This window comes from Natrix helvetica (genome assembly GCF_964273705.1).
Source record: "Natrix helvetica genome assembly, chromosome: Z".
Taxonomy (NCBI): Eukaryota; Metazoa; Chordata; class Lepidosauria; order Squamata; family Natricidae; genus Natrix; species Natrix helvetica.
Genome location: NC_138554.1, coordinates 77,541,548 through 77,555,310, shown reverse-complemented (window position 1 = coordinate 77,555,310; position 13,763 = coordinate 77,541,548). Strand labels below are relative to the sequence as shown.

Below are 13,763 nucleotides of genomic sequence, written 5' to 3'. Positions count from 1 at the left end.
GGGGGTCTTACTTCTCCTTTTGTTACAGGTATGGACTACGTGCCATTAACAAACTTTAATTGAATCTTGTGGTTTTGGATTTTCGACATAGGGACTTTTACTGGAACATGTTGTGGTAGAAGGCTGATGACATTTCCTTGTCCCTTTAAGCAAGCTTCCAACTGTCCCTTTTATGCCACGTCTTCATTCTTATATTTTAATCCATATTTTATTCTACTTTAAAACAGTACTTCTTACTCTTAAAAAGTGCAAAGAGTTGTGGCTTGCTCATTCATTTAAATAGCTTGTTGTTTGAGTCATCTGAGAATAACTGGCTCCATTTGTCCTTTTAGAAAATTTAATCTGGTCTTGATGTTATTTTTTTTTTCCTGCTTTCACTTTATGGCGCACATATGATTAGAACTATATTCAGCTGAATATAGTAGTTTGATCATCAAAAGATGTGAGGTAAGGAATCTCATCCCCATTCCATTAGGAAAGTTAGACTTTTACTGATAGCTGGAGTTCTTTCTAGACATGCATTTCCATGATCAAGAATTGGTTATAACCAACTACTGACTAACTCGTAGTGTACCATCTTGAACTTAACAGTCATTTAAGTTTGCATCATTTCATCAAATTTGCCTCATTTCATCAAGTAGGGAGTGAAAAGGCCCTGCTTTTTCATTATTTCTGATCGAGGCACATATATGGTAACATCTCAGCATTTTGCTACATTGTTTTTATTACTATAAACTACAATATATTACACAGATGTGAAGATATAAATAAATCATTTTGTAAGTGATTTGAGGATGCAGAAAAGCAGCTTTTTTCATCCCTTTAGGCCAACATCCAGAACAATAATAACATCAAAGGCAGAAGGCAGAATCAGATTATTTGGTATACTATATACACTGCCATTTTCCCATGGAGCAGGCTGTGTGTTCTATTAAGTATAGTAAGTAATTATTAATTTTTTTCTAATAATTTTACTATTTGTACTAATGTTCCTTTGCCAATGTATTCTGGCTTTTTACTCCCTATTAAATATTTTGCAAAGAGTACTGGATAATGATAGAAAATTTCCATCAAACTAATGGATGGATACATTAAATTGAATTATGTACCTTTCTGAAAAATCACGCTTGTTCTTTTCTGCTGCAACTCTTTATATAACCTCCTGATTGTTAAAATAAATGGACTTTTCCTTCTACATAAAATTCCAAACAAATGGAAAGTACTATTTTGAAATATTCAGGTCTTCAACTGCAAAGTATCAAGTCTGCATATAACAAATTAGCAAAATGTGGCACAATTTAAAAAGCAATTTACCTTTCAAGCACATTCTTTCTCACTAAAGGAGATGGTAAAACTTAACCCTTGAAAAGTATGCTGCTATGTTCTATTGCATATTGAGATTCGGGCAACCTCATATTTCTTAAAGAGGATGGATAAATTAACTTTTAACACAAAGATCATGTTCCAAAAGTGTCTTGAAGTGCATTATGATTGGTGACTCACTATGAAAAGATGCTAGTGTGAGCAGAGGTAGACCTTTTGAACTGATGATTTTGAACAAGTGATTCTATAGATATGATACAGAACAAATCATTATATTATTATTAATTGACCAGAAGATAGACATAAAATGCTGGCCACCAGGACAGTCTGAATTTGTACTAAATAATTTTAAATAATCATATAACAGAAAAATATTAAGCACAGTTTCTGAGAAAATCAAGTGCTTTTAAAATTATGCTTGGAATACTTATGAATATCTGTCATTTGGCTTGATTATATTTCTTCCTGGAATTGATCATATTCATTTCTAGTCTTAGTAAAAAAAAATGTCGAAATAATTTTATTTTTATGTTATGCACTATACCAAGTAAAGACTTACACTCATCTACACATATATAAGTATACATGCTAAAATGCTGAAAGTGCATGTTGAAACATGTGAGTAGAAAGAAGGTGATTTAAGTTCCTTTTGGCTAAATCTTATTTTCATGCCTCATGAGTCGCTAGTGAACATACAGTCTGGTTTATTAAATTGGGGAGGGGGCAGCAAGAAAGTACTATTTTCCATCTGGGTCCATTCAGTTTAGCACACTGCAATTTTTTTAAAGCCAAGATACAAATTGTATGAAATTAGTGCTGTAGCCAAAAAAACAAATTTAATATTTCTTCCATTAATCTCCTAGCCATAGAAAAAGAAAGAAATTAGAGCAAACCCTGGATAAAATATTCCTAAAATTCCTGAATATTATTGCACTGATACATTTAATATAGCACAAAGTAAACTATACTATATAAAGTTAAAGCATGGGCATAAATATTAATAAAATTAAATGTGAACATTTTGACCTTACATGTGATTTTCAGGTCAGAATCCTTCCACATGTCAGAGCATTGGGAATAGATAGGGGATAACTGGACAAATAAACATTGAAATAAACAGATAAGTATGGTTAGTTATGATATGATGTTGTTTTTCAAACATACTTGCCTATTAAAATAAATAATTCTGTGCTGACATAAATGATATTTCTTCACTGTAATATGCAATTGCAGATTATAAAACAAACCATATGTGTTTGTTTACTATTGCAAGTGACTGACTGAAAATTATTGGATATACAGTAAGTAGGTGTGGAATGTCTTTGGATGTAGTACAAAGTCTATGGAAAATAAATCTAAAGCAAAGCCAGAAAAGCTAGAAAAAAAGACAAGAAAGAAATGATCAAGAATTACTTACAGTCCTCTGAGGCGAAGCCATATTTTCTCTATTTGTTCTGGTTGTAAGTATTTCAAAGAGTTGCTCTCAAATTCTTCAATTTCCTTTGTTGTAGACTCCATACTATGTTTTGTTTTGGTTTTTTACTTGGTTAAAGCTTAGAGAATGGGTGCATTACCCGAAACATGCACACAATCCAGTTGTTTTTTGCTTTTTTTAAGGCTGACCAAAAGCAGTAAACATTTTCCCCTGCCTTCAAATATCCCCCTTTGTTACACCCTTGGTTAAAAACAGGGTATGCAACCAGAAAGAATTTCAGATGTTCTCCAAGAAAGGTCTTGGTGGCATGCCATGCTCCTCAGAGCAGTAGATGGGATTAAAGGCTGAGCTCCAGATAGAAAGCAACCACAGATACTTCTTTTGATTTGTTTATTCAAAAAGCCAAGGATTCAATCAGTAATACCAGCTGAAAGAAATTTCTCAGGGTGAAGGAGGTTGGGGTAGCAAAATTCTTGCTGACAGTTTAGCTGCTTGAATCAAAAGCCTGAAAGTATTTGCAGAAGCACTGAAATAGTATTAAATTCTCTGCCATGCAATCTGTGTTTATTCTCTGCTCTGAAAAGCAACCTTCATCCCTTCCAAAGCTAAATCTTTTACTTCCTCTAGCTCTCTTCACTTCACACACCCACAAATGTCCTCCCCTTCTAGCCGCTTGCTTCGCAGGCAAAGAAACCGTCAACTCAGGGAAAGTCATCTGTCAAGCACAAGGCTGCCAATGTCTCATTCTTTACCCCTTCCTTTTTGCTAATATGTTTAACACCATAGGCAAAATATCCCAATAGAACTAGAGGAATAAAGTGAGATCATCACCAAAGGGGGAAACACCAAGCGAGTAAAGCACCACTTCCCTTCTTGGGGAGTTATTCGTTTGAGGGCAATTTACCTTGCCTTCATAAGGGAGTTATGGATGAAGAGAAAGCAATGTGTAAAAATAGTTAAATCAATTAAGATCCTCTAAACAAGAAAGTTAATGCTAATTGACCCCTCCCAGATTAAGCAAGCTCAACAAAACAGATTTAATTATAAGAGGGCTAAGGAATGAAAAATAGTTGCTTCAGAAAAAATTCCATTGGTGAAATCATTTACTAAAAAACTAATCAATTTGATTCATTACAAGTTATTGGCAATTTGGGGAGAAGGGGTTCTATTGCTTTAAACATGTGACCTTTTTCATAGGTGTTTTTCTATAGATTCATATTTTGTAACAAGTTAAAATCTGGCATTATTAAACATCTTTCTCTGAATTATATATTTGAAAGCTTATACTATAATATGTTTGATTATCTTTAAGATGCCTCAGTATTCTTGTTTTTGCAACCACAATTTACCATAGACCTATCTATGTGATATAAATTTTATTATATCACATAGACATGTAAGCCAGAGGAGCAGTTCACAAAAAATTATTCATGGATCTGAGCAATACTCATACACCATTTTGAATTTTCTGTATGTATGTATATATATTTATTCATAGAGTTTCACGGGTGTAGGTATGCTGGTCTTGTTGTATTCGGGTCTTTTCCCATGTAAGATTGAGATTGTCTTAGAAATGTTTCAGCGAGGTCTCCCTCACCATCTTCAGGCTGGAGTTTTTGGCTTAAAGCGTGGTTGGAGCTGCTGGCTTTATATAAATCTTGGTGGTGTGTGTGTGTGTGGAGTGTTGGCGTTGTTTCAGTAAGTGGATTGATTGGCTGTGTGGCTGTATCATGATTGGTGCTGATTGGTGTTGGTTGTGTGTCTGTTGTTGTTTTGTGTTGTAACAGCCTGAGTGGTGGGTGGGGCTCATTTGTTTACCAGGACTGGTTTCCAGATGTCTGACAGGTGGGAAGCATCATCACATTTATTCATGTTGTGCGGTTGTTTCTCTATTTCGATAGCTTCCATAATTATTATCTTGTTGAAGTGTTCGGTTTTGGAGATTAATTTGGTTCCGTCAAAATTAATTTCATGTCCTGTAGCTTTAAGGTGCTGGAAAAGGGAGGAAGTTTTTTCTTTTTTTCTTACTGCGTTCTTGTGTTCTGTGATGCGTGCATTTATTCTCCTGTTAGTTTGTCCTATGTATGTTGCAGGGCAGATTTTGCATGGTATTTTGTAGACTCCTTGGTTTTCTAGCTGGATCTTGTCTTTGGGGTTTCTTAAGATTCTGGCTATTTTTTGGTCAGTGCTGAAGGCTCTCTTGATATTGTGCTGGTGGAGAATTTTGCTGATTTTATCTGTGGTGCCTTTGATGTAAGGGAGGAGGGAGATGCCATTGTCCTGTTCTGTGTCTTGGTTTTTGGGGAGAGTCTCCCTTTGGATTAGGTTGGTAATTGTTTTTCTTTGGAATCTGTTGGAGATTAATACGTTTGTGAGAGTGTGTAATTCAGTTTTCAGGTGGTCTTTGTCAGTTAGGTGTTTGGTTCTGGAGATGAGGGTGTTGGCTACAGAGTTGATCTGTGCAGGGTGGTGATGTGATTGTGCATTTAAGTAACAGTTGGTGGGTGTTTTTTTTCCAGTAGATGGTGTGTCCTAGGGAGCCATTGGGTTTTTTGTAGATTAGGATGTCCAGAAAGGGGAGTTGGTTGTTTGCTTCTATTTCCATAGTGAATTGTATTTTGGGGTGTAGGCTGTTGAGATGTATGAGGAAGTTGTCCTGTTTTTCTTTCCCATGTGGCCAAATCCATGTTTGGATTTGTCCCAGAGTGCTGGGTGGATTTTGTTGCTGAGTTTGAAGTGAAGAGTGAGTAGGTCCAAGTTGGTTTGCTCTAGTAGGAATCTTTTCCTGTGGAGTTTGTTTCTGATTAGGGCTAATTCAGTTCTTTTCAGGATCCTTTCGGTGGCTGAGGTTTTAGAATGGAATTCTCATTGGAAACATGTGGGGATCAGGCTTTTGTCTCGGCAGTTGCGTAGGAATGTGAGCCACCATCTTATGTGACCTCACATTCCTACTAGACCAAACCAACCAGGACCTACTCACTCTTCACCTTCTTCCAAACAACTAGCCTTCTGGAGAGTCGAAACAGAAACGTCCTACAAGACAGACACACACACCAACAAATTCCACTGACTAGAAAAACAACAGAAACCCCCCTCCACAGCAACTCATGAAACAAACAGTACACAACATATCAGACAGAACCCTCACCCCAGCTGAAACCAACGTCCTTTCAAGAGGATTCAACTTTGCAGTTGCCCCTAATTACATCCTCACTGAAGACTTCATATGCGGAGTTGAAGCTACACTCACCAAAATCAACCCAGATGAAGCCAATAAAATCAGACTTGCAGTCACCAACATCCTTTGCTCCAGTAATCCATCCAGAAGCAACTTACAGCAAGAGGAACAAGAAGGACTCACCAACCTGAGGGGCAGGGCCGAAGTCGTGATGACATGATGTGCAGTCTCAATGCTCTGAGATCGCAATCAACACTTTTGCCACTGGGGGGTCCAAACGGATCTAAACTATCCCGAAGAGACAGGAACAGGAAGAATATGTCTTGCTGAACTCGGGGATATCGCAAAATCCCCAAAAGAAGCAAGAGAAATTTCTTCAAGCCAGTGACAAAAAATCCAGCCAAGGCTGATAAAGTTGGGGCAGCCCCAAAACGGAAGGAATGGAAAGTGAAAGTGTTTCCAGCTGGTGATGAATCTTCATTGCTTTAAAAGAGATACCGCCTATAAAAACTTAAAAATTGATTTAAATTGAAGAATAGAAGAATCAAGCGGCGAAATTAAATTTGCAACAGTTCTGGACAGTGGCTATCCCCTATTTTTATATGTTATTTTCATGGATGGAATCTTTACAAGCTTTTTTAAATGGATGGGTTAGGTCTTCTTTTTCTACCTTTCTTTTTCTGTGACTCTCGGTGATTCATAGACCAAAGCTTTCCTCTTTCATCGTTGTATTATTATTTTTAATTCATTTAAAGACTGGACCTCTTTTTATAATTTGAAATATAAAACAGATATTAAAAAAGAAACATTTTAAGAGCACTATGTGCCAGGAGGTTTTGTTGATTGGAGCTTTGTGTATTTAAGTGGAATTTTTCTCTTTCTTCGTGGTTTGTTTTGACAGCTCGTTGCAGAGCGATAGGGGTAAGCCAAATGTGCCTTTGAAGTGTGTTTTCAACCAGAGAAGAGGGGGGGAATGGCTTTTGTGAATCTATGTTTTAACTTTAAAAAACCTTCCAAGCAAGAGCACTTTGTTTAAGTTGGCAGAATGTCAAGGAAATAGAGAGATTGTAAGCTTGCAGACAATATTTTCAGAATTACTAAAATTAACAAATACATATGAGAGAATTGAACAAAAATTGGAATTTTTGGAAGAGCTAACAGAAAAATGTGATCAAAAATTTGATGATGTTCACCAAATGCAAAATGAGGGGATTAAAATCAAAAGAATTGAAGTGGAAAATGAAAATAAAACAATTAAACTTGCTGACATTTAAGGTAATTGGTTTGTTTTTGAAAATGCAAAGAATGGAATATTGAAAGAGGAAATAAATGAAGAGGAAACCTATTTCAAAAGGCAAGACATAGAAGAAGAAGAAGAAGAAGAAAGTAAAGAATTTATGGACTATGAAACTTTATTAAAGAAAATATGGATAACACTGCTGACAACTAAAGATAAGTGGAATAAAGAAGCAAAAAGAGGGCATCAGGATTATATGAGAGATCTTACAAGCAAGGAGTTGCTAGGACTAGTCCATACAAAGCTGATTAAGAAGAAGCTTAGAAGATTGATACCACAAATGACAGAGTACATAAGATTGTTTTGTTATTGGAAAGATACAGGTTGATAGAAGGAAGAGTATAATTTAAAACTACTAGCTAAACCTAGTGAAATTTAGTGATAATAGGTATAGTTAAATAAAAAATTGATAATGATAATACTGTATACAATGTGTAGTATTATGATAAGCAATAACTGGATATGAATATTGAATGATACCCAAGATTATATATAAAGGTCAATAATTATAATAACAATAAAAAAGAGAACGAAATTAGACACAGTTAAGTTTTGATTATTAGGGGGAAAGGATGATAATAATAATCTATATATATATGTATGGGTATAATATAAGGAAATTGGATGTAAATTGTAAACAGCGATTTGGAAAGGAGGATTAGAAAACTTTGTTATTAAGTATTAGGGATGCTTAGCTAGAATAGGATATACGGATTTAATGTTAATGGAGGATTTTATAAATAAGTAAATGAAATGCCAGTATATGGTTATGTATTAAATTTTGCTATATTTTATGATGAAGGACATTTAAACAATTATAATCAAATAAAAGTGGAGGTATGATAATGGTGATATGTATAAACATTTGAGTTAAGATACTAGAGTTAATATGAATTATACTTGATGACGGTAGAAGAGATACACAAAAACTGTTTGTAACCAACTGATACACTTTCTACAGGATGTAAGGAGGATTTTTATGTTTGTTTTGAAAATTAAAAATAAATTTAAAAGTTTTTGGCGAAAAAAAAGGACTCACCAACCTGAGGAAAGACAACAACATAATCATTATCCCAGCAGACAAAGCTAACGCTACAGTGGTGATGAACACGTCTGACTACCAAGCCAAAATATCCAACCTACTCCAAGACCCCACTTACAAACCTCTAAACACAGACCCCAACACCTACCTGGAAAAAACCACCTGGACCTGACCAATCACTGCCTAACCAACACATACTTCATCCATAATGGACAAAGATACAAACAGATAGAAGGAGCACCCATGGGATCACCCCTCTCACCCGTCATCGCAAACCTATACATGGAACATTTTGAAACTAACGCCTTAGATAAATCTGAACAAAAACCCAAACTTTGGCTTAGATATGTTGATGACACTGTCATGATTTGGCCACATGGGAAAGAAAAACTGGACAACTTCCTCACACATCTCAATAGTCTCCACCCCAAAATACAATTCACTATGGAAATAGAAGCAAACAACCAACTTCCCTTTCTGGACATCCTAATCTACAAAAATCCCATCACCCCCCTGCACAGATCAACTCTGTAGCCAAGACCCTTATCTCCAGAACCCTGAAAACTGAATTACAGACTTTCACAAAGGTATTAATCTCCAATGGATTCCAAAGAAAAACTATTACCAACCTAATCCAAAGGGAGACTCCCCCCCAAAACCGAGGCACAGAACAGGACAACAGCATCGCCCTGCTCCCTTACATAAAAGGCACCACAGATAAAATCTAAATAGAGGAACACGCCCACAACATGAATAAACGTGACAATGCCTCCCACCTGTCAGACATCTGGAAACAGCCCTGGTAAACAAACGAACCCCACCCACCACCCAGGCCATTACAACACAAAACAACAACGGACATACAGCCAGCACCAATCAGGACCAATCTACCAATCATGATACAGCCACACAGCCAATCAATCCACTTACTGAAACAACCCCAGCACTCCACACACCACCACCAAGATTTATAGAAAGACGGCAGCTCCAACCATGCTTTAAGCTGAAAACTCCAGCCTGAAGATGGCGAGTGAGACCTCACCGAAACGTTGCCAAGACAATCTCAATCTTAATATATATATGTATGTATTTGTGTTACAACCCCTGGTATGCCCAAATATGGGAGGAAGCTCACTACTCCCTCTTTCTGTCCTTCGGCTCATTACAGAAAACCATCCAGGCAGAAAACCATATTTTTATTTGTAAGGGAGTCATGCTTGCAGTTCACTTGCTCCTAGCCTAAAGCCTTGTGACCCCCCCCCCACTCGGCCAAGCATGTCTCACCTGCACCAGGAGACACCTGGTGGCGCCAGCAGGTCTCCGTGGCTACGGGCAGTCAGATGCAGAGCCTCTTCCAGCCTGGGCATGTGCCATTGAGTCAAGGCCTCATGGCTCCCAGAACAGACTGTGTGGAGAGGGCACTCGTCTGGCTCCGGCTGCACCCAGGCTGAAGGAAGCAGCACTGCAACCAACTGACCAACACCATGGAGACCCACCAGCGCTGCCAGGTGCCTCCCAACATCGGTGAGCCACACTTGGCCAGGCGGGGGTCAGCATGCCCACTCGGTCACATGTCCCCCACCTAGGCATACCCACCAAAATGGTAGTAAAATTTTTTGAAACCCACCCCTGAGTCCAAGGTATTATAGTTATAGATATTAAGCATTCTCAAAAGCCCAAAAACATGAGAAACAATATGCAGCTTTATTAATCTAAAGTACTCCTGTGTTTTTTAAAAAAACATGTTTTAAAGATTAGTGAAAATCCTCCTTAATATTGTTTACCATAATTTTTTGGAGGAAACATTCCAAATCTGTTGCAGACAATTTTCCAACCCTCCACATTAGAACTATGACTACATAGATTAGAAGGTCAGAAATAATCGGTTTCTCTGGCTGATGCAATTCTATGAGTGCATTATACAATCTCCTAACACCACACATAAAGCAATTGAAATAGCTCTTATATTAAATGCTACTAACATATGTATGAACAGTGTGTGTGTGTGTGTGAGAGAGAGAGAGAGGGAGAATAAAATGTTTTCCCATGCATAAGAGCAGATTGGAAAGATAATACATAAAATAAGCAGAGTGAAAGATCATAAAGTGAAGGAGATTTTAAAGATTTTAAAACAAAAGACAACTAACATAGCAATTTTACACTTCCTTTGCTTAGCATTTTCTTTCAATAATTTAATTTCCTTTGCAGTTCTTTGTTGTGCAATATAAAAAAAAGTGGAGTGATTTTATAAAATGTAAGAAGTAGTAGTCTTTTTTTTTTAGTTTGATGTAGCCTTCAGATAATTATCTCATTCAGAATCACTAGTTTCATTTTTTTCCAGTTCAAATGATCAATGGTAAAAACATGGGAATTATAAGGGAAAATTACAAGGGAAAAAATTTAGAGGAGAAGGATTTGTTGAAACCATTACTATTGTCTGCAGTACATACAGTGCTGCTGTGCTAGATTAGGATCCGTGATTTGAAGCCAATATTAGCTCACACCCCTACATATTACATTGGGCTATTGTTGTAAGGGGCATTGGGAAAAGAAATGCTTTATGCATTGGTCGGACCACATGAGTAAATAAATAAATAAGAGAAGCCTCACAACTAAACCAGGACTTTTCTAAGAAAGGTATAAAATAGAGATAATTTCATAATCACATTTTGATAGATAAAATTTTGGTAAAGCAGGTTTTTTTTAAAAAAAACAAAGGAAAATATAAAAAACCTCCAATAATATAAAACTAATATTTCCCTTTGAAAGTTAAATTATACTTTCATTTCTTATACTTCAATTTAACAAGGATAAAAGCATGACTCATTCTTATTCTTCCACAGATATGCTAAAAGAATAGTTGCTCTCTACGGTATTACAATTTAGAGATGTGGGGATGCAAAAAGATTGCATTGGGTTTATTTTGGCATGGCTGAAATAGTTATGAGTTGAAGGGAAGAGGAGACTATCATTGAAAAGAGAATATTTGCCCTTAGGATACTGCTGTTTCTTCACAGAAACACGTCAATACACCAAGTGTAATAATATATCAGGGAAACTCTAGTAATAAACTGTAAATAAAATGAGCACATGAACAATTGCAAATCAAGCAATGAGGCAATCAGAAACAAATTAAAAGCACAATTTAAGAAATTATCAGGAATGCCAATCACAAACAATAGCAAATGTGCAACCACACACATACAACTGAAAATTAAACAGCAATTTTTAACAGCATCCTGGAAAAAGGCAGTGCACATTTCCTCCTCAGTGTTGCCAAAAAAAAAAAAAAACCCTACACAAATGTGTCCAAGAAGTAATCAGGATTCAACCTTAATTTTACGGGTTTCCCTTTTTAAAATAGCATAATTCCTTAATATAAATGTTCATCAGCTGCTATAATACATATATGAAATATTTATTTCATGTTTTTAAAAATCCTCCTCCAAAATGTGCTTGTTGAAAGTGAAGTATACTGCAGTTAGAAAGTCTCTTATTAAATATGCTCTCGGTAATAAAAAAAAATCCTTGTAAAATTAGACTAGTTGCTGACTTTCAAACCTTCAAAGTTTCCTTCAAAAGCTTATTGAAAATTAAATTCATTCACTGACAAGGTAGGAGATAAGAGCAATAATGTGAAATACCTTTCATAGAAGCATGCTCTGCAACAAGCTGCAATTAATATATCCAAAGATCCATTGATTCAACACACATCTTTCTCTTTAAAAGGTTAAGTTGGTAAATATCAATAGATTACAATATTAAAGTTCAAAAATTATCAACATTTCTAAAAAAAAATCAAATGATTTTTTAAAAGCAACCATTAAAATTTGAATTCAGTTATAAACTATTCAATGCAGAGCATTTTTAAAAAGTATAGAATATTAATAGTTTAAGCCTAAGTAACTTTCTAGACAATATTTTAGTTTTCTGGAAAATCCTTCTAAGAGATTGGAAGGCCCTTCCTTAAGAATTCAAAAATCTGGTTGAACAAAATCCTCTCTTTTGTCCTGATTTCTAAGCATGTTGCTAAACATGCAAGAAAACCATTTAGACAGAATACTACCTAAATATGTGGGTATTCAGATATCATTCTAAACTATAAGAACTGTTTCCTTCTACTGGGACCTCCTCCTGTGTATGGATCTTCTGATATTTGGCTGACTTCTCTTTCTCTTTCATCTTGGTGTATTTTACCCTTGGAACTGTAAATTGGGTGCCTTTGTGATTGTTTTCCTTTGGAGACCAGCGTAGCTGCGAAACCCTCTGACATCACCTTTCTTGGCAAAGTCCTGCATCTCTGAATTTAAGCAAATGGCTGCAAGGAAACCCCCGACCGGCAAGGCGCACTCAGCCCCCTCATCTGCTGCCCCAAGCCCTATGACGCAACAGTCTAAGATTTCTTCAATGTTGCAGAAAGGAGTGGCTGGAGAGGATCCAAAGGAACTATCTGTTACAGAAATGTTTAAAGAACTTATGAAGGGACAGAACGAAATGAGGGCTGAGGTCAAAGAAGAATTCAGAGTGGTTAAAGAACATATAGCTGGAAATACACAGCGAATTTTGGTGTTAGAGGATGGAATGGCGGGGCTGGGGGAAGAAGTGAAAACAATACGTAAGGGAAACATAGATGTGGAAAATTTTCAGATAAAAGTAGAATTTGAAAGAATGTCCTTTTTTCTTATATTCCAGAACTTACCAGAAGCAGAGAATGAAAACCTTAAGGATATTATGAGTACAATCTTAGCAGATTATCTTTAAAAAACAACAAGAAGATTTTTATTGGTTTTACAAAAAATAATCAGGAAAAGGGATGGTGGATAAGGTTACAAATTTTGACAGCTACATTATGCAGGAAATGGCCCTCCCCCCATTCTCATAACTTTCATTTATTAATACATTAAGTTGTTACTAAATAATATTTTGTCAGCATATTTTAGCCTTTTATCTTCAAGTGATTTCAATCATTTTATATCAAACAGACTTTCTAGTTCATTTTTGTGATCTAAGTTTTCTCAGTGTTGCCTCTTCTCCCCCCACCAGCAAGGCTCCAGCACCTCCCATGTCCTGTGTGTCCCGTGTAGTATCATCAGATTTATCCAGGAGGACTTTGTTTTTTTCCATGAAGGCCTCAGCCTCCATAGTTGTGTTGATTCTAACTCTAGTGTCCTCCCAGAATATCAGCATACCTTCTGGCATAAACCATCTAAACCACACCCCTTTCTGGTATAATTTCTTCGCTAGAAGCGAATATTTTTTTCTTTTATCTCTAACTTTCTTTGGGATTTGTTTCAAGATGGCTATTTCTCTATCCTTGTATTTTAATACTTGCCCCCTTTGTGCACTCAGAATCTCATCTCTTGTAGTCTTTCTGAGAAATTTAATGTGGACCTCCCTTGGAACATTGTGTGTTCTGGCGTATGCTGAATTTACTCTATAGACCAGGTCAATATCCCACCCCATCTGTTGTCTGTCTTTTTTGATATAT

General features: G+C 36.3%; 1 protein-coding gene across 1 annotated transcript in view; it reads right to left on the bottom strand.

Annotated features, from left to right (window-relative positions):
- Positions 1 to 13,763, bottom strand: part of PDE1C (phosphodiesterase 1C) — a gene marked incomplete at its 3' end in the record, with an annotated part of 555,036 nt that overhangs the window by 286,350 nt on the left and 254,923 nt on the right. The gene's annotated exons all lie outside the window — the stretch shown is intronic.